Source organism: Pleurodeles waltl, chromosome 2_1 (assembly GCF_031143425.1).
Source record: "Pleurodeles waltl isolate 20211129_DDA chromosome 2_1, aPleWal1.hap1.20221129, whole genome shotgun sequence".
NCBI classification, from domain to species: Eukaryota; Metazoa; Chordata; class Amphibia; order Caudata; family Salamandridae; genus Pleurodeles; species Pleurodeles waltl.
This window is the reverse complement of record NC_090438.1, coordinates 750,410,491-750,438,350: the sequence shown is the minus strand read 5'-3', so window position 1 is coordinate 750,438,350 and position 27,860 is coordinate 750,410,491. Positions and strand designations below refer to the sequence as shown.

The 27,860-nt window shown below is 42.4% G+C and overlaps 1 protein-coding gene across 9 annotated transcripts in view; it reads left to right on the top strand.

Moving 5' to 3' along the window:
* The window catches only part of PRP4K (pre-mRNA processing factor kinase PRP4K), a 361,290-nt gene that overhangs the window by 11,172 nt on the left and 322,258 nt on the right, over positions 1-27,860 (top strand). The gene's annotated exons all lie outside the window — the stretch shown is intronic.

Here is a 27,860-nt window from a genome sequence, read left to right as displayed (position 1 = left end):
AGTTTGGGATGTTATTCACTGGTTTGAATGAGTTTTAGGATTAGTCTTAAGGGTTTCAACGGTTTCTTGTCAGTTATTAGTGGGGAAAGGAGTAGTTGGTCTGGTTTTGATGAATTTCGAGAATTTGGTAGGAATAATTGAGAATTGTTTTCTGACAGGATTATTAATTGGTGGTGTTTGTGTTTTAACTTATAGTTTATTGGTATATTTTGGATGGATTGTTTGTGTGTGGTGTGATGAGTAAGAATAGGTCTTTCTGGAGAGGAGATTTAGCTATATGAAAAAATAAAAAATGCATTAGAAAAGATTTCCTTCGATTTGAGCAAACAAATGGAGAATATTTTATTTATCTATTTTGTTAAGTTATAAAATCTCTTCTGAAGAAGAAAAATATTGGTCTGCAGGGGAGTCCGGCCAATGTAGTAAACATGGGAAGGTGTCTAGGAAAAGTAACAACCTTTTTTTGAAGATTTTGTGGCATCTAAAAAAAGGAAATCTGCTAGGGCAGATCAGGGTAGTCGTGTTTGCGCAACACAGGACAGTGTAGAGAGCACTTATGGTGGGCAATATAGAGGCCCAGGAAATGGATCAAAGATCAAGATAAGGGGCCGTAAGCATAAGTCAGTCCATTGTGATGACTCCTCAGGTAGTGCCGAGGTTGAAATAAGCTGCTCTTCTGATTTTTGAGTCTGGGGGCTCAGGAAAGGAGGATGTGATTCTGATAAGAGACCAAGGAAAAAGGAATAGATGTCTCAGGAAGTGTGTTGATGGATCCTAAGAGAGATTTTATGTTTGATCCGTTCCTTATTAAACATCCAGTATCACCGCAATGGTCACCCTTGGAGCACGTTGGTGCATGAATGAGGAAGCAAATTCCAAAGGAAGTGAGAGCAAGATTGAGACCTGAGTGTCCTAGACCCTGTGTGGGGGATAAGGTGTTGGTGACACCTGAGTTGGATTGTAAAATTCTAGCTTTTATGAGGAAAGAGGGACGGGATCCTCAAAAGGGCTTAAAGGTTTGAAAATGTGTCAGAATCATCTTTTGGATGTGGTGGGACCTCTGACCAAGATTTTTGATTTGATTGAAGAGGCTCACTTAAAGGATAAGTTGATGTTGAAGAGCTTCGTCAATGGGGCCAAAGGGCAGTATGTTTGTCAGGTAATGCTAACACTGCTCTTTCGGTGGAGCGAAGACAGAGCATTTGACTAAAAATAGATCCAGAGCTTTTGGATTTAGTGAATGATGAAGCCGGACCAGCTGCAAATTGATTGCTTTTTGGAGACAAATTTATTAAATCTATGTCTAAGTTTGTAGGGGCTTATTCATCCATCCAAAAATCACAGAGATATATAAACAGGGTCTTTCAGAATCATGTTTTTCGTGGGGCTGGAAGAACAAGGGGTATTTTTTCAAGCAGAGGATTGGGAATTACAAGAGCTTTGTTTACCTGTGGATATGGCCCCTCAACTTACAGCAGAACGTCGTCCTTCTACCCTCAACGTCAGAGGGGTCGTGGAGGATGTGGTGAGCGAGGAATTAGAGGAACAGGTAAGGTTAGACTATACTGTTGTCCCTGTAAGAGTGGGCGGCAGACTTGCCCAATTTTATCACAGTTGGGTTCGTAGGACCAAAGATCCTTGGGTATTGCAAACGGTTCAAGGTTATCAAATAGAATTCTTAGGAGTGCCATCGCAGAGTTGGATTCCAAGTGGGTTTCAGTTCGATACAAAGCAAGCAAAGTTCGTAGACAAGGAGATTTGGGATCTGAAGGAAAAGAATGCCATTGTAGTCAGGTCAAGAACTAGGGGGATTTGTAAGCAATATTTTCCTGGTAGGAAAGAAGGACAAAGGTATGAGACCTGTTATAAATCTGAAGAGTTTAAACATTTGGGTGGTATATCACCATTTCAAAATGGAAGGGATGCATTTGTTGAGGGATATTTTACAGACAGGAGATCGGATTACTTGTTTGGATTTGAAGGATGCGTATCTAACAATTCCAGTACGGGAGCCGCAACAGAAGTATCTCATGTTCAGCTGGTTCGGGAAAATGTGAAAGTTTGTTTGCCTATCATTTGGCCTGTCATCGGCTCCTTGGTGTTTTACCAAAGTGTTGCGTCCGGTAGCGTCCTTTGAGTGGGAGAGAGAGGGATTTGTTTAATTATCTGTCTGGACGATATTTTGATCATGGATCAGTGCAGATTGGTGATGGAACAGTGAGTGTTTTGTTGGAGTCGTTAGGATTTGTTTTAAACAAGGAAAAGTCAAATTTGGTGCCGAATCAGGAGACTCCATTTTTAGGTTTCCAAGTGAATACAGTAGAAGGAGTTTTGAAGTTACAAGGTGACAAATTGAGACGAATGAGGAGGGAAATTTGGAAGGTTTTAAAACAATATCGAATTTCCTTAAGAATGTTGGCTCGTCTGATAGGCCTTTTATCTTCTACAATACAGGCTATTTTTCCTGGACCTTTGAATTACAGAGCTTTACAGAGGTTGAAAGCGGATTATTTAAGAAATGGTATGAAATACTCAGAGGAACTTGTCCTAAATTTGGAAGCGAGAGAGGAACTCAAATGGTGGTCGAGCAACATGAAAGCTTGGAATGGGAAGGCAATTTTTGGTGAAAGTCCAGAGTTGATAATTGAATCAGATGTGACTAGATGGTTGGGGGGCTCGATGTGGTTCACTTTTGGCAGGAGGTCAATGGACGGTAAAAGAAAAAATGCTTTACATAAATTGTTTAGAGGTGTTGGCAGTATCCTTTGCAATAAAATGTTTTACAAAGGACAAGGTTAAATGCTCAATCTTTCTAAGGATGGACAATGTTTCAGCGGTTAGGTATGTGAATAATTGGGCGGTCCGAAATTGAAGGATTTAACATAGATAGCGAAGATTTTTGGGAGTTATTGTCTGAAGAAAGATCTAGTTCAGGCGGAACACATTCCAGGGTTAAACAATGTGGAGGCAGACTGTTCTCGGAATTTCAGGGATACCAGCGACTGGATGCTTTGCAGACAGGTTTTCTTTCTAGTGCAAGGGCTTTGGGGGTCCCTTTGGGGTGGATCTCTTCGCCAACAGGATAAATGTTCAGGTGAGCAAGTTTTTCAGTTGGCGTCTCGATCCGGCAGGAGCCGGGATAGATGCCTTTCGGCAGGACTGGAAGGGTCTCAATCAATATGCGTTTACACCCTTTTCGAGGATTGCCCATGTGACTCTTAGTCAGGAGGTGGAAGGAGACCGTGGTAACTCTGCTTTGGAGAGCTCAGGTGTGGTATCCAATTCTTCTGGAGCTGTCAGTGGATTTTCCAATCCTATTTCCATGGTTTCCGGAACTATTAGTAGGTCCAACAGGAGAAATGCACAAGTTAATAGCATCGAGTCAGTTGAGGTTAGGGGCATGGAAAATTTCAGGAGAATATGGGAAATGCCAGGCCTTTCGGAACAGGTTGAAACTCTTGTTAAGGAATCCTGGGCACCATGCACAAGAAAGATTTATAGATTGGCATGGCAGAAATGGGTTTGCTGGTGCACGGAGAAAGGTTGTGATCCGTTTCAGCATCTTCAGTGGAGGTAGTAAATTTCCTGACAGAGAAATTTAAAGAGGGTTTGGCTTATAGAACGTCAATGTTTACAGGTCAGCTATTGCGACTGGACATGTTTTGGTGAATGGGGTTTCGATTGGCCGGCATGTAGTGATACATAGATTGATAAGGTGTATAAGTTTAGCCAAGCCTACGGTTTCTAGATATAATTCTGTATGGGATGTTTCTAAGGTTTTGAATGTTTTTGCTTGGGTGGGATTCTAATGAATGTTTGTCCTTGAGAGATTTATCTATGAAGTTGACAATTTTGTTGTGCTTGATTTCTTTTAGAATGGTCTCCGATGTGAGAGCTCTGACGAGTAGAATTTATTCACCGGAGGGTATATGTTTTTAGCTTTCAACAAGGATGAAAACAAATTCCTTTTCTAGTTTTTAATCCATATTTTTAGTAAATGGAGAAATTGTGTGTTGTTAAGTGTGTCAAGGAGTATGAAAGGAGAACGGTTCTTGTGAGACCGAGAGGGGTGAATCAGTTACTAATTTCATTTAAGAAAGCATTCAAGGCAGTGTCCTCTCCAGCTCTTGATGAGTAAAGGAGGTGATGAGTAGAAGAGGTGTGGATATAAGCATGTTTGGTGCTCATTCTGTGAGTGGAGCGGCTGCTTCTAAGACTTTCTTGATTGGGGGATCTTTGCAGGATATTCTTCATTGTGTGGATTGGTTGAGTGATGTGACAGTCACATTTGTTTTAATTTTAAACCTGTGGAAAATTTGGCAAGTTGTTTATTGGAAATGCTTTAAACTTGCATAATGTTAGCCTCCAGGTCTTGCCATAAAATGTAGATTTTCCACAGTCTGGTGGCGGAAAATCTGGATTCTATTAAAGAGACATACGCTGATATTATCCCTCCCTTGTACCCAACCTTGATTAATGTTCATTCTCTGTTTGTTATATAGCACAGGGTCTTGTTTAAGGATGACCACAAGAGCTTTCAAGAAGAGTGGCGGCAGACTTCGTTGGATTGTTTAAGGATTTTGCTGTTGGCGTCTCTTGGATTCATCGGTTATGAACTTTTTATTTATTTGATAATATTTTGAAAAGCAGCTGCAAAAGAAGGCTGACGACTTTGGGTCCTCTGGGTTTCTAGTGTTGAAGATTCTAATGGTCTATATTCTTTTGTTCTTTAAAAGTGCTGCTGTGAATGGTAGCAATAAAGAAATATGCATAATATTGGCCTCTGTGTCTTAATAAAATCCAGATTTTCTGCCCACCAGGCTGTGGAAAATCTACATTGCCTCTTAGTTCGCAGATAGCATTGTCATCGGTGCAGGGAGCAGGTATGTTTCTCAGTTCACATTTCACAACTCACACTTTTAATTAATATACCACTAAACCATAATGTGGTAGCACGCTGTCATTTACATACTTTCCCGTCGCAATGACCACGATCTTTCCCACTCACTTGCAGTTTTACTGATAAAACAAACAACAGTTTGGGAATTGGGTTTCAGCAAAAATGTATCATTTGCACATCACCCAGTAAAGTATTCTAATTTGTTTTGGGCCTATTAACGTTGTTGTTAACATCTCTTAACTGCTGAATTAGATTTTCAATATTTGTACAGTTAATTTACAAGCTAGTTAAATGTGTGCCAAGCACGATTGTGAGACAGTTCACTTTACAAAAACCTCTAGCTTTCCAGACAGAGAAAGAAAAGTAAACACCAGTCTCCAGGTTAGAATAAGCAGGAATTTATGAAAAGGCATATGCTGACGTTTGACCTCAGTCTTTGAAAGCGCTGCATATGTGGCAAGATAACCACAAGATTTAAAGACATATTTTCTGCTTGTTCTCATGAACAGCACACATGTTCTTTGCCAACTTGAGCTTTCTCCCCAGGCCGGGCCAGTAGGCCTTAAAGTAGCTCGCCCTTTTAAAATCTGACTTGCCATCATAAGTGGTCAAGTAGATTTTTGAGGCCTGGTGTGCATGGCGTTATACACTGAGAAGGTCCTTATATCGTCACTGCAAAGGCCTGGTGCAGATCTACCTCTAGGATAGTTGATGAATTTGGCCTTTTGCAGATAAAAGCAGTTGAAGGTAATGCCTGAGCAAAGTCTGGGTTCTTTTTAAGGTCTGGCCTAGAAATTGCATGTGTTTTCTTTTTGAGACCTTTTTTTTTCTAACCAGTGACTTCAAGTCCACCCATAGTTAACCTTTAGTTAACTTAATTGTCACACTCATTTGGTTGATTCTTATGAGTAAGCTGCCGTAGGCATAATTAATCTTTGTATGTTTGTTCCTCCTCTGGTGCATGGTTTCATTACTTGTGCCCTCCTTCTGTTCTTTTTTTTGGGTGCTCATTTTTTTTTTTTGGTTTTTTGTTTAGGCACCATATCAGAGTGTCTTTTTTAGCTTGCTTCTTTATGGATTTCTCCCCCCGCCATGTATCTGCTCCCTTCCGTGTCTTTTTAAGCTTTTTTTTTTTTCCTCACATGCCGCCATGCTGTCAAAACATGGCTACAAAACATTGACAATGCCAATAACTCTTATTTAATTGTTTCCTATTGAAAACTAGTGAGTATCTGGAAAGCTCCATTATTTAACAAGCATTTGCAATGCAATCAGTCTTGCATTTGTGAAAGTTACAGCTCTTGGAGTTGACAATTTTGTTTTTTTGTTTTTTGCATGCAGTGAGTGATGATATTTGCATAGCGCCATTGCCATTCAGAAGACCTCACAGCGCTGGAGAACCAGAAAATTGAGAATAGGATATGAAGGAGGGGAGGCAAGAGTAATATGCTGGCTGGAAAAAAAACAGTAACAACATCCTGGAAAATGCAAACACTCTTAGAGAAAGTAGGATTAAGTTAAGCATGTGAAATGTAAGCAGGAAAAACATGATCACCTTACTGCTTTTACACTGAATATTTAGAAATCAAGTGTTTTTGCCTGAAAAGGTAAGGATATGACTATAGGACCCAGAAGGGACCTGTGTCAATGTCCATTGCTAATATCCTTACAAAACGTAACCAGTATGGTTTAAAAAGATCACATCCCCAAACACAGACCCGTGGTACACGTTTTAGAAACTAAAATAAGGATCATGTTAATCGTTATCCACTCTACACATCAGGCAGGTATCGCAGTACCTCCAGAAATGTGTAAAGTGGCGCTAATGTGTGTGGTTGTGAATAAAACCAATATGCCCACTTTGCGACCTTCTCTGTCTTGCTTTTTAGTTTTTTCTCTCTCTGTATTTGGAACCTTTTTTTTTCCTCTCTTCGTCCTGAGGCTGAACTTTGGAATAGAAAAATGTCAGCCAAAGACAACATTTGCAGCCAAAGTGTTTCTTTTTAAGATCCATTTCACAGGGGAACAAATAAAGGAGAGGAAATAGAGGGTAAGAGCCGTTTGTTGATATCATGGTTTTGAGCAAGTGAAGAGGAATAATGCCGTCAGATAAACACGTAATCACCTGCCATGTTGGTACAGCAGGAGCAAGGAACAAACCTAAAAGAGCGCGCAGGAAAGAGCATACTTAAGACAAGCAGTGTTGTGGGAGGTGTGGAGGAAGACGTCACAGGGAGATTAAGTGAATACACTGCAAATGAAGTGGTAATTTATATTAAATTGAAAGAAACAAGCAGAGACCTCTGAGGGGCACTGGGTGTGGGCATGTAGTGTTATGGGAGGCGTGGGGGGGCTGGGGAGGGGTAATTGAGTGGGGGGAGGAGACAGCACAGGGAGATTAAGTGACGTTACAGCAAATGGCTGCACTAGTGATTAGGGAGAGGATAACCAACAAAAAACATACATGGCTCCTAAAGTTAACAAGCTGCTGGGCATTGCGCTGAAGAGCAGAGAGTGAAGCCCGGCTCCTGCATGACCCCACCCGCAAGGCCCTGCCTCCTCCTGCAGGACGACCAAAAGAAGCCAGTAGGGAAATCGCAATGGGAGGGAATGAAACACACATAGGAGGGACAATTATGTGTAATACACCAATAAAATGAGAGAGGGCACAGGGAGAGCAGGATGCCATGACCAGGAAACATCCCGCGTTGGTGAAAATCAAAGCAGGCGTGTCGTTAAAAGGCCCATGGTCTCCAAAGTAAAACAATAATTAAACCAGCGATGCAAACATTTGAGTACAACAGCATTGCTTTTTTTTTGGTTGAGAGTCTTGGAATGCACAGCAGCTGTGACAACATAAGATTTACAACCCTGTTTACAGTAGAGCTCGGAAAGACCAACACTCCTCTTCAGTGCTCCAGGTGAAAAATCGAAGTATTCCCTGAGCACATCTTAAAATGGTGAGCAGTGTCTTTAGATAGTAGTTGGTCAGATCTCCTGGGAAGAGACTGAAAAGAAAAAAACCTGGGACAAAGAGTAAGATTACTCAGTAGCAAGCAATGATCTTTAAAGGACACTGGCATACACAAATCACAATGACTGGGTGGAGCTGAACCTCAGAAACCATCTACAACAGGTTGCTAAGCGACAGCGCAAGTGCTGTCAAGGTGTGACCTAAAAATGGAGTTAACAGCACCATGATTCAGAACCCACTTGTGTTGTTCCCAAAGAACTGTGCTTAAGAATAATTGGCCTGTTGTGTTTTTTTTTCTTTTTTTTTCATTCTCTCCTATGTTGGGTTTTGCAGTCACTGAGAATCCTATTCCCATGGCCTGGGGGGCAAAAAAATCAATTGGGCAGGGCAAAGCACTGTACCATTACAGAAAAATAAAGTAACTAAAGAAAGACCTGATCGCTATTTTTAACACTGGAAGAGACAGTATATAATTTTAAAGTGTGTCTTTGAGATGAGTGTCGAAGAAAAAAATGGATACAGTTTCTATTTCAAACAATTATCGGTGAGAGAGGCAATGGTTTAGGTAATTGGATAAAATGGGTAGTGTGTGACAGTGGATGAGCTAGATCTGAACGTTCAATGCAGCGTAAGTAAATGCAGGAGCAAGTGAGATGGTAATTAAAGTCTGGAGGGTAAGCTGATAGGATGAGTGTGTGAATGGGTCATAGATTGTAGTTTGGGATGAGTATGGATCAACAGCAGAGACCTCAGATGAGGACAAGAAAGTGTGACTTTGCAGGTGAGTCCTTGTTTAGGAGTAAGAGTGTAAATTGTTGCAAGAGCAAAAAAAAGGTCCAAATATGGCAATACAGTGAGTTAGTCTTTTAGCTGAGCAGAGTGCAGATCAATACAACATTTTCTGGCTGATACATCAAGAATTTTGGATGTCATGAAGGGCACGGAGGTGAGGATTATGCTACTACTGAGTCGGAAAAAAAGACAATAACATTACAGAAAACATTCAACTACATCACCCATGATCCCCAACAGCCCAATGTCTCCACGAGTGACATGGCCTCTACTCCCCTATTTATGCTGTTATTGCCATTGTCTTTCCTCTTTCTTTGCAACAACAGTAGTGCATCAACCACCTTAGTCCAACCAAATTCCAAGAACGTCAGCAAGTCCATTGTGACAGTGAATCCAAACTGACATCGAAGAGATTCCTTTTGAACCTTGAACAACTTAGCGACCTTCAGATCCTCGAACATGATCACGTGGATTTAGTGTCTGTTCCTAATGAAAATAATAAGTGGCTTGAGAACCATCCAAAGAAAACGGAATAACCATAACAGTCTCGGGAGGGCAATTTCAATTAGACAACATGATTAGTACAAAGCATGTTAGATACTCTCATAATAACAATACGAAATTACATGAAAGAACTCACTTACATAGTTTGTAAAGGGAGAAATAATCCCTGCCTCCTTGTCCTTAATAGAATCTAAAATTCTTGTTGCGTCAGCTTGTAAATTTTGTATTCTCTGGCAGGACCGGAGGCTCAGAAGACCTATCCGCCACAACCATAATGTCTTTCAAACAGCAACTAGTAGAAGAAGCTTTAGAAGCCATGACCCCACACACAAAATATGCTCCAAATAAATTTACATCAATTCCAGCTTCCCCAAGCAACCGTTTAACCCCTCGGGCTAAAGTTGCAGAAGATACTGGACAAAAGGGTTTTTGCAAAGAAATGAGTAGTTGACCTGAGGACATTGAACCACACATAATTTTTGATTATGGTGAAGAGCTGGGTAGCTGACAGAGCGCGAAGCAGGTTTTATGTGTATTAAAATAGTAAAGGACACTCCTGTCAGAGTAAATACTCTACCTCTTATATCCAGAGCTTTTAAATCCCAAACTGTCTGCATGATATGAGGCATAGAACAAGAGCTTGTTTGCGATAAAGGTTTGCCAGCCAGGCCCTGAGAAATCGTAAACCTACATCCCCATCCAACAGCACAGAATATTTGGGATGAGGAGGACTAACCATTCTAATTCCCCGAAGGAGTTTTCAAACTAGATGATTCTCACCAACTGGCTTGTCATCTAGATGAGAATGACCTGCAGAAATAGATGAATGGAAATTATCCACTGTTCTTTACGAGAGGCCCTGGCTCGCCAGTTCCGACAATTCACAGTCATAGAGATCACCCCCCCCCCCACATTGAATCAATACACAGTTCATTGCACCAATGAACCGATCATTGCCAGACTGGCAGGTGCCCAAGATTGTGATAGGGAGAACATTGCATTCTCTGAAACTCATGGCACTTGCCAATGTTGCCTGAAAGTCTCCACACCATGAAGAACAAGAGGCCCTGCATGATAAGCTGGTGGGGAATACCCATCGGATCTGAGAGAAGATCTGGAAAGGACTGGATTCTGACTGAATAGGCGCAAGACAGCTCCATTGCTATCGGAAACCACAATTTCACCTTCCAACAAGGGGGTGACTATTATAATCTCCACAGTCTCCCATTGTATCTGAGAGAGTAGTCTCTGGATCATGGAACGTGCATATAAAATCTCCATCAACTAAGACTGAAGAAAAGCATATGAACTTGCTGCTAAGGGATCTGGTCTCCAGCTGAAAAAGGTTGGAAGATGAGCATTCAGTCGGGATGTGAACAAGTCTGTTGCACATGGTCACCAATGAAGATTCAATGCCTGAAAATTCCGAGGATGCAGCCTCCAATCACTGGAATCTCGTAGAAACTGAGTTCCAGTCTGCAGCTGCATTGGAATGTCCCAGAAAATACTCCGCTGTTACTGAGATTTGGTGTTGGATGCAAGACCATTTATGTATTGTACTGCGGCCACATTGGCAACAACTCACTTTGCTAGGGGAAAGGGATTGGATCTTAAAGGCCCCTGCTAAAAGCTCAAGGTAATTGATGTAGTTATGAAGTTCTTCCTGAGACCACCTGCCCAACCCCCTTCGCCTCCCCCTTTTCCGAAGGAGAAGAATCTTCAGATGCTGAAGGGTCCGATAATGAAGAGAGCTTGGAAATATGACCTGGATAGACGAGGTAAGCAAACCCATTAAACAAGCCAAAATCCTCACTGATGTGGCCGGAGAGGCAAGGGCTCTCCTCAATTTCTTCTTCATGGAAACTCGTTTCGTCAGCGGCTAGCAAAGTTGAGCCTTGATAAAGCCCTCCTGAAAACCTAAGAACTCAATATTGTGAGAGGGAATGAACAGGGACTTTTCCGAGTTGCTGATAAAGCCTAGATATTGAAGAAGCTGGACAGACGCATGAGCACCATGTCATTGTCTAACAACATAATAAGAATATTGTTAAGGTATATTATCAGCCTTACTCCCTTTTCTACCAGATATTGAACGACTAGCCGAAGAAGTTTGATGAAAGACCAAGGGGCGGAGGAGAGGCCAAAAGGATTGCTGGTGAATTCGGCCCATTGGAGGCGCCACAAAACTGAAGGAACCTCTGATGAGGGGAAAAGGTGGGAACCGAAAGATAGGTGTCCTTGAGGATGAGACGCACCATCCAATCGCCCTACTGAAAAAAGGGTCCCAGTGAAGATGTATTCACTCCATGTTGAAATGCGGTATACAATCCATGAATTGAAAGATTTGAGGTATAGACCCAGGCGAGAGCCCCCGCCTTTCTTCTGTACCAAGATCATGCCGATAAATCCTTGCAGATGGTGGTGGGGAATCTCCACAATCACCCCTTTCCTTAGCAACTAAAGGATTTCATCGTCAATGAAACTGCTGTATGTTTGGGAAAAAAGGGAGAGGGATGGGGAAGGAGTAACATTCCAGGTAAAAACCTGAACTGTCTGAAGCACCCAAGGCTCCTGAGTAGTAGACGTCATGTTTAGCGAGAATACTGAATCCTATCCCCATCCCCCCCACAATTACACCCGAAGAAGCAATCTGCCTGTAAATGCGGTGGGATAGAAATTGGAGGAGGTGTAGGAAGCTCCTCTGCCTCTTTGTGGGAACCCTTTTGAAGTCTGGAAAATCTGCGGCCTGTCGCCGGACCTCAAAAACGGCCAGCCTTTGCAAAAAGGGCACTGTTGAATACCTTTTTATGGTTGTCTTATCCAAGGCTGAGAAGGTGGCCACATATTTGCCTAGGTCATTGGCATTCACCAAAGACCCAGCCTCTGTAGAGGCCAACCCCACCAACTTTGGGTTGATGCGCATTAGGAAGGATTTGAGGCGTTCCATTGACATTGCACAATTGTGAGGCCAAGGAAGCACGTGGCTCTCTGAACCCATTCATGGAACGTCTCTGGGTCCAACTCGGAATTTGAGGCTTTCACTTGATCTGCGAGGTCAAGGATTTTTGTTAGGAGGCTGGATATGTCCAGGAGTTTATCCTGGAAATCCGGGCCTTGCGCAATCCAGGCCTTTTTTTCCGGGCCTTGCGCAATCCAGGCCATTTTTAGGATCCTATGCAAACTTTTTAGGGAAAGTTGCCATGTTTGGATCTAACTCAGGCATGTCTGTAACTTTGCCCAGAAGAGCAGGACGAGGGCCTTCTGATCATAGCATGTCGCCTACTTCTCATTCAAAGCCTTTGCGCAGTCCGCCCTGCACATATTGTGCCACTTCCATGCTTGGGTCCCATTCTGTGGACGAATAATATTCTCCGGGTCAAACCACAAATTCTGGTTATTAGGTCCTGGTAAATCTGTTGCAACATGGTCCGGTTTGTGTTTGGATGGCTGCTAGTCATCCGTCTGAGATTGGCCTGAGTCAGATGAGGAGGAGGAAGAAGACCCCAATGAAGTCTCTTGAGCCTGAGTAATTGGGCTTGGAAAACCCCCTGAAGGGCCTTGAGGAGCAGAGCTCCCATATTCATGATCCTGCAGCACCGATGCTGCCATGTGTGTCAAGATCTCAGCCTAAGGTGAACCACCAAAGAAACTTTGGGCAAAATCAGAATCAGTAGCTGACAAATTCTGAGATTGTTTTAGGTACCCATTAATTCGCTTTTAACATATCTAATTAGTGGTTGAGTGAATGGCTTGGGTGCCTTTAATGAGGGCCTTGTTCAGAGTCTTGCACGTGGTTGCCCAGTGCCTCCACCAACGTTTTGGTGCTCATCTGGCACCTCTGTCATATCTTGATAATTATCTTCCTCGTTGGCATAGTGCGCCATCGTGCAGTAAAATCAACGAGGAGTGGGAGAGGCTCGGGGAAGGGGGGATGTCAGCCCCAGCAGCAGGTGTACTAATCTGAAGATAAATGATATGGACAATGAATATTTTCTCTGTCAGAGTTCTTAAGATGTGGAGGTAGACACCTGCAATAATTCCCAGGGCAGAGCCCTAATACCATTTATACAGTCCTGTTGTGCGTTTCAAGGCACAAAAGCAACACAAGAGCATGTTAGTCAGAAGCTCTGATGCATGCAAAGTCGACTGGAGCCAAAAGAGTCCACATCGAGTTCAGACGCATGCCCGAGTGCCGAAAACATAAGAGGACGAGCCCTCAGATCGCAGCATAGAATTACAGCGGTTTTAGTTATAACTTGTGCTCTTAAGTAACTATAACTTGCGCCTCTGCTATGCAGTTTTGTCATCAATTGTTGTTTTTCATCAAATTTTGCACTGATATTATTTAATAGAAAATGCCATGAGTGATGTAATATGTGGGATAATTCAGGGCATGGTAAGGGCGTGAGTTATTGGTACATTAGGATACTTGAGATACCTCTAACTTTTAAATGCTGAATTTCTGTGGTTTTGTGTGTGTAAGTTGTGAACCTGACTATAACGTCCTGTAACCTTAGGTTTTTTCAGTGGATTTGTATGGATTCTTTAATGCAAAGTAATATTTAATTGCCATATGTTAATCCAACTTCCACCAGCCAGGCTCTGTTGCCAACACCCCCCTGCTCCCCTCCTCCACCATGCTACCAACCCCATGCTGTGCACGGATTTCAGATGTGCTGGGCAGGGGATTGGCTGCAGGGTCTGGTTTGTTGCCAGGCCTTGTGGTCAACCCCCTGCATGCAGCCAACCCAGGCGGACGGGGCATGTAGCCCACCATTGGGATCCCATTCCTCCAGGGCCCCCACACTAGGGGAGGGAGTATGGAGCCCCTCTCCCTGAGCTGTGTTTGGTGCCGGGCACCCCATCTCTTGGGTCCCAGCCATATTAAGCATTTGAAGGTGGGCATGTAGCCCCCTCCAAGGGCCAATATTGGTCCCGGGGGGACTCCATTCCCTAGGGTCTGGCCATTAAAGGTTAGGCGCCCTGGAGCCTACCCAGGGCACCCACTACATCATTGTTAGGGGCTGCGGCAGGAGCCCCAGTGCCCCTGCGGCCCAACTGGCTCCCCACCTCCAGTAGGAGCCAGCATTGTACTCTCCCGCTGGGAGCAGCAAAAATGATGCACCCTGTGGGCAGGAGCAATTTTTTCATCTGTTTCCCCTTCCTGCTTCAGTATGAGTGGAAAAGAGATGAAAAGGCCGCTCCCAGCAGGCAGAAGCATTTTACATGCTCCCACCCACTGGGAGCTGGCTTAATATTTACTCTTGTATGGCGGGAGATTTTAAATTGCTCCTGTCAAGTGAGAGCAAACATGCTATGTGCTGGCCTGGGAAATGGAGTCCATTCGAAATGCACTGATGGACAGTGGGGAATGGGTTCCTGGGGGAGGGAGTCGGGTGGGTGCACAGCTGCCCTTCCCACTTTGCTTTAAGGCCGGGCCCCAAGGGATATTTTTCCTGTAAATGACATCAGCCCGGGAGGGCATCACGCAGGCCCCCTTCCCATATTTATATTTGGCTGGGTGCCACCGAATGGGGTCCTTAGGGCCAGAATCCACCTGGGGAGGGGACCTGCGTGCACCCCTATCCCTTTAATATAAAAGCTATTTCCCCTACTCCATGCCCCTGGATCTAACCCTCCATAGTGGGCAAAGAAAATCAAGCGTGGGCCACCACGCTAGATTTTTTTTATTTCAGTTTTCCGGGATTTGTGGATGCACTGCGGTGTCATAAACTTGAGGAAAAAATATTATTGGCTCCCGGTGGGGTTTCTTTGGGAACCCACCACTAAGCTTAAGGGGGGTCAGGATATTCCTACCCTTCCCTCTTATTTTTCTTTTTCTTTCTTTCTTCATCCGTGTCCCAAGATGGCTGCCACCACTTCTGGTTGAAGTGGTGGCAGCTAATCAGATCTCAGCATACCCTCTGCCTCCCTAGATATGCATAAATCCTTTTTTTTTTTTTTTTTTTTAATTATTATTACTCAGAATGGATTTACACCAAATTACAAAAAGCACTCTTTCTGGACCAAGGTCTGGAGTAATTCCTTTTAGCGGTTAAGGCTGTAGTCGTGTTCAAAATCCCTAATGGAAATAGCATGGGGAAAACTCGTTTTAGGACCTCCTCCCCTTTTCTCGACCCCAGCTTGACAGATCACCCTGAAACTTTCAAAACCGCAGGTAATGTAGGTGGCAAAGAAGTTTTGAAAAGTTCGTGAAGATTTGTCAAACTGCACCAAAGTTATTAGCAAAACAAAAGCGTTTTACCTATGGAAACTATGTCCTAACTATAACTACCTACTGGCGGTCCCTCTCCGCTTCGTATGCAATGTATATATATTCTGCATATGAAATGGAGAGGAACTGTCAGCCTCTGTCAGGGACAGGCTTGGAGAAGAGTAAAACAGTCATTAATATCAGCATAGACTGTAGTAAATTAAAGAAAGTGCTACTTTTTTATTCTGTTATTATGAAACCGTACCAAGACCTTTGCAGTAATCCTACAGGATTTGTACTTTAGCTTGAAATACTGCATCTTTCTTAAAATAAGACTATGCTCCTGCTGATGTGCTTGCTGTAGCTGTGACACTTTTTATTTTAATTTCACATACAACTTCGATCGCCCACAGCCATTTATAAATAATGGTATTTCAGGTCACTTTCAGCCATGCAGAAATTAAAACTTGTGAGGAATGCAAACAGGATTTCGTTTGGATGAAATAGGATATTTATTTCCCAAACCGAGCACTGAAATATGAAGAAAAAAAATACTACAACCAGGAAGAGGAGGGATGAAAAATACTGTTCAGGTTTTTATTTGGAGATGGACAGGTAGACAAGTTGGAAGCAAACTTTGCAAGTTATTACATGTGCCCTGGCCTTCTCCTCCCAATAAATTAGCATATGCTAAACTCGTAAGAGAATCTGGGCAGACGGGTTGTAAAGAAATCCTGAAAAGGAATCTGGAGGACAGTAGCTGCTTCCATATTCACTGAACGCAAAGAGATGACACTATATTTTTTTTAAAATCCAGTGCAAATGAAATATATCCTATACAATGCAGAAAACAAAATGTTTCCCTTCAGAGAGTTTGTGTAGAAAGTCCAAGAAGGATTTTGGAGAAAGGCAGCAACTTCTTCCATATGTGCTCAATGTAATGAAATGATATCCTATTCCGAATTCAATTAAATAATCTACCCTCTGCTGAACAAGGTATAAGAAAGTGTGATCAACCTTACTCAGGAACAAAAGGATTTTGGAAAAATTAGGAAAATACTGTAGGAAATTGGGTTTTGTTTGCAGCAGTCCCCCCACTTTTTGCCCGGTTTTTGATGCAACTTTGAATGACATGCAATGGGTTCTTGCTAAACAGGTTCCCAGTGCTGGTGTTCCTTCCCCAAAACCAAGACCACGGGTCACTTAATCCCCTAGTGACAAGGCGTTTAGCATGCCTGTAAGACCCTAGTACAGAGGTCTCCAAACTTTTTAATGCCACACCCCCCCCCCCAGTTGAAAAATAAAAATCATTGGGGCCCCCTCAGAATTTTTCACAATTATTTTATAAACATGGCAATGTTTAAATATGTCTAAACCTATTTAAACATTGCAGTTAAGTACTGTTACCTTTTTAAAACTGCAATAACATGCTTCTGCTTAAAACAAAGGCATGTTATTTGTATAATATTTATTTTGGCCAGAGTCTGGGGCCCCCCCTGGGGTCACTTGAGGCCCCCCTAGGGGGGCCCGCCCCCCAGTTTGAAGACCTCTGCCCTAGTAAGTGGTACCTAGGGCATACGTACTATAGAGGTTTCCCTCAAAGTGCAGCCTAACTTGTGCCACTCTAAGAAAAAATATACATTCAAGCACAAACTCCTGCCACTGAGTTAATCAATAAAAATGCAAACATAAATACAGTTGTCAATTCTGTCAAAAACATCTAAATTTTACACAAAGCAACCCTTACTCTGATGCGTAAAAGCACATCTTTTTTTTTTAATTGTGAGTAACCACCAAGGCATAAAATATTTTCTCATAGTCCTCACAAAAGACGCAATAGTGAAGATCGTACACCCCAAGTAAAAAATAAAATACACCAAAAAAAACAGAACAATCACAAATTTCACTGTTATTTCTTCAATCAATCGTGTATCTTACATAAAGACAGCCTCCCTATAATATTTGAAACAAATACACATAGAGGAAATCCCCTTATTTAGGTAAAGACAAATGAGGTCTGTCTTGTTTGCTGTTGACGTTTTGACCCTTGAGAAGGATACTATGGTCTAATCAGGACAAACTGTGACCTGGGGAACTAGTAGGGAAAGTAGAATTAAAAATTAAATTGGTGCTAAAAATCTTATAGTTAATAATAGTAAGGAGAAATGTATGCACTGGTTGCTTTACAATGAAATTGCTATTATTGTTAAAACTTGGGATAATGCTGTATCTTGGACCAGTGCATGGCTTCTAGGATTCAAAAATCAAAATTAGGAGTGTTATTTATAAAAAGTACTTAAAGTGAGGATCCCTCTATCACAGGGGCCATGCTTACCCAGTAGTATTTGGAGTGGAACGTTCAATGTGTCCTTTTGTTTCTGGTCTTTACATTTAGCTTGAAATAGCCAAAAACAGGAATTATTAATGTGCTGGAGCATTGTGGTGTGAAAGGAATAATAAAGGACCAGAAGTTACTAATGGGACTGACCCTTATGGTAGAGAAGGAATAGGATCATACCTTCTGTTTTGGAAAGATGCGGCTGGCATGAAAAAATAAGCAGTTCCCACGATGAGGAACGATAGCGGCAAGTTCTCCTGATCGGATTTAGAAGGAGAAGATAAAATAAACCCAGTCGACGGCACCTGTGTAATTGCAGTCGCTTGGGGGCATTCTTCAGATTAGGAACAGCTGATGAAGCGTGCAAGGCTGACATGCACTCGGGCCAGAACATGCCAGGGTGGAAAGGCTCCCACTCACTGTGTCGTGTAAAAGATTCCTCAGAGTTTTGGACAACAAGAATTGTATATATCACCATGCGGAAACAAAATTAATTTGAATAAAAAAGAAATTAGTCAGGGTTGAAGATTTAAACCTTGCGTCTCTGATGCAGAGTGGACTTAGTGAAACTTATTTGAGCTAAATTTGTGACTGTGAATAGGAGCATGGAACTAGTTACTTGAACGTCTATCTGATTTAGATGTTGAAGATATATCAGTTGTGTGTATACCAAGGGGAACATTATTAATCATTTCAATACGAGGCTCTGAAATACTGTGTAAGCATGGCAAAGATTTTCAAAAGGGGAGCTCTGAACCATTCATGGAGAATCATGATTGCAAGGTCATATACATGGACTAAGGGGACGTGATCCCTGAGTCAGTGGCTATGGGTACAATGTTGCATCTTTGCGCTCAACCTGATGCAACGAAAAAGAAAGATTAATAGTATGTGGCTGAAAAAATATGGCTGATATCCTAGAAACTGAGCTGATCTGTATGCAATGATCCTTAAGGGGAACCAGACTCAATAAGGAAGGCAGCGTCACATCTGTTTTTTTAATTCTGGTGTCATGCACGCATTAAATGGTCTTTAGGTTTCTTTCTTTCTTGTAAGAAAAGAAGGGGTGTCTCGAAAGGGATCCATATTTCTAAGAATAGTCCAGTGTTTCTTAATAATTTTTACAATCTTGTTTGTTTGTGGACAAAATGTGGTCACAGACAATTCTGTCTGATGGAGGCATTTCTTGAGTCTGTAGAACTATTTCCCTAGGCCTGTACCATGCCCTTTTGAGGGAGTTCCTAATTTGTCATTTAGGATAACCTCTCTCCTGCAATTTCTGGCTAAGTATAACCCCTTCTAAAAAATAATCGCTCTTTGGAGACAAAGGAATTGGCCAAGGGCAATCCATCTTTGAGATCCCTAGGGTGGAAGCTGCTATATTGCAATAATGTGTTACGTTCAGTTGGTTTGTGGAAAAGAGTGACTGTTTATTGTTATCATCCTTGATTAATAGATCCAAGAAGGGTATTCTGTTTTGGCCTACATTACATGTGAACTTCAAATGAGGCTGACAACTGTTGAGATAGTGAGTAAACAGTTTCAGTATGTCCTCTGTGCTTGCAGATCAAAAAAATGTAATTGATGTACCGTTTCCGACAGCGTATATTGCTGAAAAAAGGGTTACAGTCCATATTGATAAACATGCGCTCCAGATGGCCACCATACAGATTCACCAGGTTTGGATCAAAAAATTGCTCCCATAGATGTACAAGAACATTGTTCACATTAATCTGCTGCAAACAAGAAGTAGTTCTTAGATGTGGCAATTTCAAGTATTTTAATTTCCAAGTGTGTAGGAACTTGGAAGGAGTCAGGCCGGGAGTCTAAAATCTTCCTGATCAGCTCAATACTGTCTTTTTGAGGATTATTCGTATACAAGGATTCAGTGTCAAGGGTTACAAGAAGCTCATGGTCAGCATCATACTCCATGCCCTCAATTAGATTAATCTTGTATGTGCTGTCTCTAACATAGGTGTCCAAAAGAGGAACAAAGTCCTTGATAAAGTTATTGATGTATTTCCCCCAGGGGTTCAAGAATGGAGTCACAGCCAGACAAAATGGGATAGCCTGGTGGACATGTTATGTTTTTATGAATTTCTGGTAAGGTACAGAGGACGGGAGTTCTGGGTGATATCTTATTGAGAAATTCAAATTCTTGTGAAAGAAACCCTTGCTCCCAACCTCTGGATGTAGTTTCCAAAATGTGGGGCTTTATCTTTAGTAGGGGGATTGCGCTCAGTTTCCTACAGTGTTTAGGATTATTCAGCTGTTGCATGATTTCTGCCTCATATGTGTGCCTGTCCTGTATCACAATACCCCCTCCCTTATCAGCTGGTTTGATTATAATAGAGGTGTCAGATTTCAAAGTGTGGCGTGATTGTCTCTTAAGCCATGTACTATTGTATGGTACAAAGGACCTCTCAGTTGAGGTTCCCAGTGTTTTCCAAAACAACATTTTCAAATGCTAAAATCTCTGGTGGCATCATCGCATTAGATGGTGTGAAAGAGGCTGGTCTTAGGTGTGATTTTTGCGATGTACTGGGAGAGGCTTTATCATGCAAGGAGTATCCTAATCTGAGCTTCATTAAATGTTTTTTTTTTTTAAATGGTACAGTTCCGAATTCAATTTAAACAAGCATTTGCAATGCAATAGGGTCTCGCATTTCTCAGTTACAGCTATTAGCAGTTGTAAACTCGCAACCGGACTTTCCTTGCCACAGTAAATGGAAAAAAACCAGCGCGATCGCACTGCTACAGTTCACTTATACGGGCAGTTGAAGACGGCATGCAGGTAGAAAACAAAATGCAAAAAAAGAGCGCTATTGCACTGCTACAGTTCACTCATAGTGAAACCTATCGGCAAAAGTGCGATTAACTATGTAACGGGGTCGATGTCATTCAAAGCTCTGGACTTCTGCCAAGCGAGATTGAGATGCGAAAAAAAGATAAAAGTAGTCTACAAACCTGATGAGAAACAGCGACACTCGCATGTTTTCAGTATTTGATTGTTGCGCTCGAGGAGGGCTAACCACCGAAAAAGGCATGACGTATGCATGCCTTCCACTAATGAAAGCAAGCAGATTTTGAAAGGCAAGCCCACAAACCAATGAAAGACACTGACATAACATGGACGGGGCTCCAAGCCCTTTTCTATCTACTAAAGCGTCTCGCAAGCGCATGCGACGCAGGCTCGACCCTAAAAAGTCAGTGCGTTCTGTTATCACAAAAGATAACCCTTTGCTCGGTAGAGAAAGCTCATCTTTGTTTAGCAAATGCTGTGATAAATTGAAGCTATAGACAGGTTGTCTCATCTCTGAAGTCACAAGTTCTTGGGACAAGTAGGCCCAGCCCCCTGCAGCACAGACCCTTTGGCTGCCAGTTTACAGAGGGGCGCTGTCTGCAGTTGAGGCAATATGTGCGCATATGTTAATGCTGTTCAAAGTTGTATTTATGGTTCGTTAATGAAAGGCGTTTATTATTAAGGTGAGCGCTGTAAATAAACGTTTTACAGTCACACTGCACTACTGACAGTAGTGCCAGTAAATAATAATAATAATAAAAAATAAAATAAAAGTGTGCACACTTGTTTGAAATGTTTAACCCCTTCTGTGCCGCGGACGTAATGGTTACATACTGCGGCACAGTGCTGCTGTGCCCAGGACGTAACCATTACAGCCCTGGAGGGGGCAAATTGTATTTAGACCATTTCTGCCCCCGTTGGGGGCAAATCGGCCGATTTTAGGCAGAAACCACTAGGCACTGGGGATCTTTATGCTAGTTATTCCCTTCCCTTTGAAGTCTCTCTCTGCGTTTTGGCAGCCGGATTGAAACCTGGTCAGAGCCCCACAAGTCACCCCATCTTGGATTCCCCTAGGTCTCTAGTTGTCAAAAATGCACAGGTTTGGTAGGTTTCCCTAGGTGCCGGCTGAGCTAGGGGCCAAAATCTACAGGTAGGCACTTTGCAAAAAACAGCTCTGTTTTCTGTAAAGAAAAAAAAATGGGGTGTGTCCACGTTTTGTTTTGGGCCATTTCCTTTCGTGGGCGCTAGGCCTATCCACACAAGTGAGGTACCATTTTTATCGGGAGACTTAGGGGAACGCTGGGTGGAAGGAAATTTGTGGCTCCTCTCAGATTCCAGAACTTTCTGTCACCGAAATTTGAGGAAAATGTTTTTTTGTTGTTGTTTTTTTAAGCCAAATTTTGAGGTTTGCAAAGGATTCTGGGTAACAGCACCTGGTCAGAGCCCCAAAAGTCACCCCATCCTGGATTCCCCTAGGTCTCTAGTTTTCAAAAATGCACAGGTTTGGTAGGTTTCCCTAGGTTACGGCTGAGCTAGAGGCCAAAATCTACAGGTAAGCACTTTGCAAAAAACACCTGTTTGCTGTCAAAAAATGGGATGTGTCCACGTTGTGTTTTGGGGCATTTCCTGTCGCGGGCGCTAGGCCTACCCACACAAGTGAGGTACCATTTTTATCGAGAGACTTGGGGGAACAAAGAATAGCAAAACAAGTGTTATTGCCCCTTGTCTTTCTCTACATTTTTCCTTCCAAATATAAGAGAGTGTGTAAAAAAGATGTCTATTTGAGAAATGCCCTGTAATTCACATGCTAGTATGGGCACCACGGATTTCAGTGATGTGCAAATAACCACTGCTCCTCAACACCTTATCTTGTGCCCATTTTAGAAATACAAAGGTTTTCTTGATAGCTATTTTTTACTCTTTATATTTCAGCAAATGAATTGCTGTATACCCAGTATAGAATGAAAACCCAAGGCAGGGTACAGGTCATTTATTGTCTCTGGGTACCTAGAGTTCTCGATGAACCTACAAGCCCTATATATCCCCGCAACCAGAAGGGTCCAGCAGACGTAACGGTATATTGCTTTAAAAATTCTGACATTGCAGGAAAAAGTTACAGAGTAAAACGTAGAGAAAAATTGCAGATTTTTTCACCTCAATTTCAATTTGTTTTTTTTCTCTTGTTATTTTCTGTAGGAAACCCTTGTAGGATCTACACAAATTACCCCTTGCTGAATTCAGAATTTTGTCTACTTTTCAGAAATGTTTCGGATTCTGGGATCCAGCATTGGTTTCATGCCCATTTCTGTCACTGACTGGAAGGAGACTGAAAGCACAAAAAATCATAAAAATGGGGTATGTCCCAGTAAAATGGCAAAATTGTGTTGACAAATTTGGGTTTTCTGATTCAAGTCTGCCTGTTCCTGAAAGCTGGTGATTTTAGCTCCGCAAACCCTTTGTTGATGCCATTTTCAGGGAAAAAACCACAAGCCTTCTTCTGAAGCCCCTTTTCCCCATTTTTATTTTTTAAAAAACGAAATCTTCACTGTATTTTGGCTAATTTCTTGGCCTCCTTCTGGGGAACCCACAAAGTCTGGGTACCTCTAGAATCCCTAGGATGTTGGAAAAAAAAGGACGCAAATTTGGCGTGGGTAGCTTATGTGAACAAAAAGTTATGAGGGCCTAAGCGCAAAATGCCCCAAATAGCCAAAAAAAGGCTCGGCACAGGAGGGGGAAAAGGCCTGGCAGCGAAGGGGCCAACAATAAGAGGATAAGTATAATGCTGCCAGAATGCTCTGATTAGATGCAAATGTTTGCAGAAGCTTGTAAGCAAGATTCCTTGACCGCCAGGTAACAGAGAGGGGAACTGTCTGCAGTCGAGGTAATGTGTGCACATATGTTAATGCTGTTCAAACTTGTATTCATGGTTCATTAATGAAAAGCCTTTATTATTAGGGTGAACGCTGTAAATAAACGTTTTAGAATCACACTACTCTACTGACAGTAGTTTCAGTAAATAAATAAATAAAAAAGTGTACACACTTGTTTGAAAAGTTTTACAATATGAGTCTAAGTATAATGCTGCCATAATGCTCTGTTTAGATGCAAATGTTTGCAGAAGCTTGTAAGCAAGAGTGATGATTCTTTGCTTTCAAAATAAAATGTTCAGGAAAAATTTTTAAGCTACTATGAAATTTTAGATGCTATTTGTTTGAAGCATCGTTTAGTAAAATGTGTTGATGCATGCTAGTATTTGGTTGCTAGTATTTCCAAAAAATATTCCTAATGGAAAATAAGTGTAACAATTTTCATACAAGATTATGTAAAGCATGAAAACAAGTAAGCACTGGCAAAGCCAACCGATCTGACGTTTGTTGTGAGTCTTTTGGTTTTGTAAATGCGTGTCTTGTTTTGATACGGCTTTTGTAACACTTTATTGTTGTGGCCCTCAACACTGTAACAAACTCTGGCAAAAAGCAGAACAATTTTTTTTGGTCTCAGAAAGCACATATTGATTGCCACCAGTGGCGTAACAAAGGCCCCACAGCCACTGCAGTGTGGATGGACCCCTCCAGGGGCCCCCCTCGGCACAGCACCTCCCCTGAGTTAGTCTGGAGGCCCCTTTCCATGTTCTTTGCAGGGGGGGCCCCTCCAGTTTCGTTCACCACTGATTGCCACAGTAGTTACTGGCACTGAACAAAACTACTTTGTGTGCCAATATGCTCCTTGTGGAAGTGCAGAATGCGATTGCTCACAGTAAAGCCAACCCATAGCTAGCTAGAGAAATAGAAGTTTAATAAAAACAAAAAGTCCTGGATAACACCAGAACTAATTAGGGACCCAGTTGTTAAAGAAAGTCACAAATGTGCACCCATGGTGTCTGTCTTTGAATTTGTGGCTTTCATGAATTCATGAGAACTTACAGAAGTAGACCAAGAAATCATACTCCTAGAAAATATATTTGTAAACTGTATTTTAGCCCAAGGAAATATGCATGTGTAGATTTGCTCATGTGAACATCTTTTGAGCGTTTACATGTTCACTTTCCCTCCAACCACTTTTTCCCCCATCCCTTGAAGAACTTCCACTTCTGCCATTGTCTGGAGTAAATTTCCAACCTTTCTCCGTATGGGAAAATATTAGTGAAGAGCTGGTGAAAATCCTTAAACATGCAAGTTAGTAGGTTTGCAGCCGCCAAGGCATTCCAGCCCTGGAACTATGGCTTACTCCTTCCTCTAGCCTGAGTATGTATATCTGCGAAAAGGTGGCAAAAAAAGGAAATTGCTATAGAAGGGATTGAAATTGCAATTATTGAAGCTATACTTTAGTAGTAGCCTGGCATAATCGGAGAGGCTTTTATCAGAGATCTTACATAATGTGATTTCTGCCATAATTTGTTGCCGAATTACATGGCACCAAAGGGACAAGTAGATTTTTGTACAGGACAAGTAGATTTAATAAGCAACTGTCCCTTGGACAAGTAGTTATTTTATTAAATTCCACACCCCTGCCTGACTAATTTATTTTTTAAATTATTTTTTGATTCAAATTAATTTCATTGGCGTATATATATATATATATATATATATATATATATATATATATATATATATATATATATATATACACACACTCAATTCTTGTTGCCAAAACTCAGTGGAATCTTTTACACCACACAATGACCAGGAGCCTGTCTGCACCTGCATACGCTTCATCAGCTGTTCCTAATCTGAAGAATGCCCCCAGGTGACCATGGCTAAACAGGTGCCGTTGGCCGTGTTTATTTAAGAAGAACTTCAATGGTCATCTCCTTGTATCTCTGATTGGGTGAACTTGACACTAGTGTTTCTCATCGTGGGAACTGCCTATTTCTTCATGCCAGCCGTATCTTTCCAAAACAGAAGGCATGTTTATATTCCTTCTAACCCATAAGGGTCTCTCAAATTAATAATGCCTGTTTTTTGGCAATTTCAGGCTAAATGTAAATAAATACCGACAAAGATATGCATTGAACGTTCCACTTCAAATACTATTGGGTAAGCGTGGCCCTTGTGAGAGAGGGCTCCTCACTTTAATTCCTTTTTATTAATATGTGCCTAATTTTGATTTTTGAATTCTAGAAACCCATGCACTGCCAAGATGCATCATTATCTCAAGGTTTAGCAATAATGGCAAATCCATTGTAAGGCAACCAGTATGTAAATTTCTCCTTACTATTATACATTTTTAAATTTGTGGCACCAATTGAATTCCTACTTCTACTTTTCCTATTAGTTCCCCAGGTCGCTGTTTGTCGTGATGAGACCCTAGTATCCTTCTCAAGGGCTGAAACCTCATCAATAGCAACCAGGGCAGACCTTTTTTGTCTTTACCCTAAATAAGGGAATTCGCTCTATGTGTATTTGTGTCAGATATTATATGGAGGCTATCTTTGTGTAAGATTGAAGACATAACAGTGGATCTCACTATTTCATCTTTTGTGAGGACTATGAAAAAAATATTTTATGCCTTGGTGATTAAAAAGAAAATGTGTTTTTTTCCGTATCTGTGTACTGGTTGCTTTGTGTAAAATTGAGATGTTTTTGACAGAATTGACAACTGCTTTTATTTGAGCATTTTTATTGATTAACTCAGTGGCATGATTTTCTGCTTGAAAGTATGTTATTTTTATTAAGTTAGTTTCACATGAATGTGTGCTTTCCTTGAATTTAACCCAGGGTCACATGAACATTCTGGGTCGCTCTTGTGTTAATTTAGCTACTCTAAGGGACGCAGCTACAAACTCATACAGACTGCCACTGCAGGCTGTGTGACAAGGTGCTCTAAAAAGTGAAAACACGTCATGACACACATTTGTATGCCATGTTCCCTAACACAGCCTGTGATACTTGTAAGTCATCCCTACAGCAGGCATTACAGCCCTAAGACAGGGTGCCTTATATTTCAGGTGAGGACATATCTGTATGAGCAGATATGCCCCTGCTTTGTCTTTTTTGATTCCTAGATGTAGCAAGTGAACAGGGAAGCCATTTTGAGTACATGTGCTGGACACTCATCAGTACGAGTTCAGTACAGTACAGTAGGGTTGTTTGGTATCAAACAACTTGTATTAATAAACACTCACTGATTCCAGTGTTGGATTTATTGATACATGCACCAAAGGGCACCTTATAGGTGTCACCATAAAAACCTACCACCTGCAGGTGTGCTGACTGACTAGCACCAGTCTGTCACCAAAGGACACGTTTCTGACCCCAATGGTGAGAGCCTTTGCTCTAGGGCGGTCGGGAACAAAGCCTGCTCTGGCAGGGGTATTTCACACCCTTCCTAACAGGATAACCTGCAAACCTGCGTTCCAAGGCAGGGGACCTTCAAAGAGCCAACTGCATTTGATAGGCAGATCTGCCTTCCCTCGGAGGTGAGGATATGCCACCTCCCCCCAACCTAGGGTCCATTTAGCAAAAGAAAGTGGTCATTTAGGAGTTAAGTAGCCCATTGGCTACTACCTCTCACTCCCCTTAATGCCCATAAGTTGAGTATTTAGGGGATCCCCGGATACTGGGACCTCAGATCCCTCCTGGATACAAAAGAAGTGTACAAAAAAGACTGCTCCCCCAGAACCAAGGAGCACAGCTCACTTGGCGCCAAGCCTGCCTGCTGCTCCTGACCCTTGTGGAGCAACTGACCTGTCCTGCCACTGTGCAGACTCCAAGAAACCCAGAGAGCTGCCAGTGCTTCTCAAATTGCTAGAAGAATCTTCTTTGGAGCCAAGGAGCTGCTTCCCTGTATCTGCAGGCACCCAAAGAAGAGCTGAGACGGACCTAGGACCTCCAAAAACCAACGACGGACAGCACCACTACACCTGTGCCTCCTAGGCTGAGCTGAAGTGGGCCAACAGTGTCAACTTGGTTCTCAGGCTCTCCAGAGACGAAGCCCACCTTGAGCTCGCCCACTGTGGGGTTTCCGATGGTGCTTGCAGCCTCTGTCTGCAGGCCCCCCTCTACGGTGACCACCTTTAGTGATGGAGACCCGATGGTGCACTGCACCCGGCCGACGTAGATGGAGGAGCAGAGGGCCACTGGGGTCTCTACGCCCCCAAGCCTTATGAGACCTGAGCCCGGTTGTGGGCTCAGTCAGACTGGAACCCCAGTTCACGTCAGCAGCCTGTTTCTGTGAGCTCCCTCTACAGTGATTGACCTCAGTCACGGAGCCCAGATGGTACAAGACACCTCTGCACCTGCCCGCCCTGGATTGAGGAGAAGAGGACCACCGCTGTCCCTATGTCACAAGAACTGAACCCCATTACCCAGACTGGACTTCAAAGTCCCTACCTGC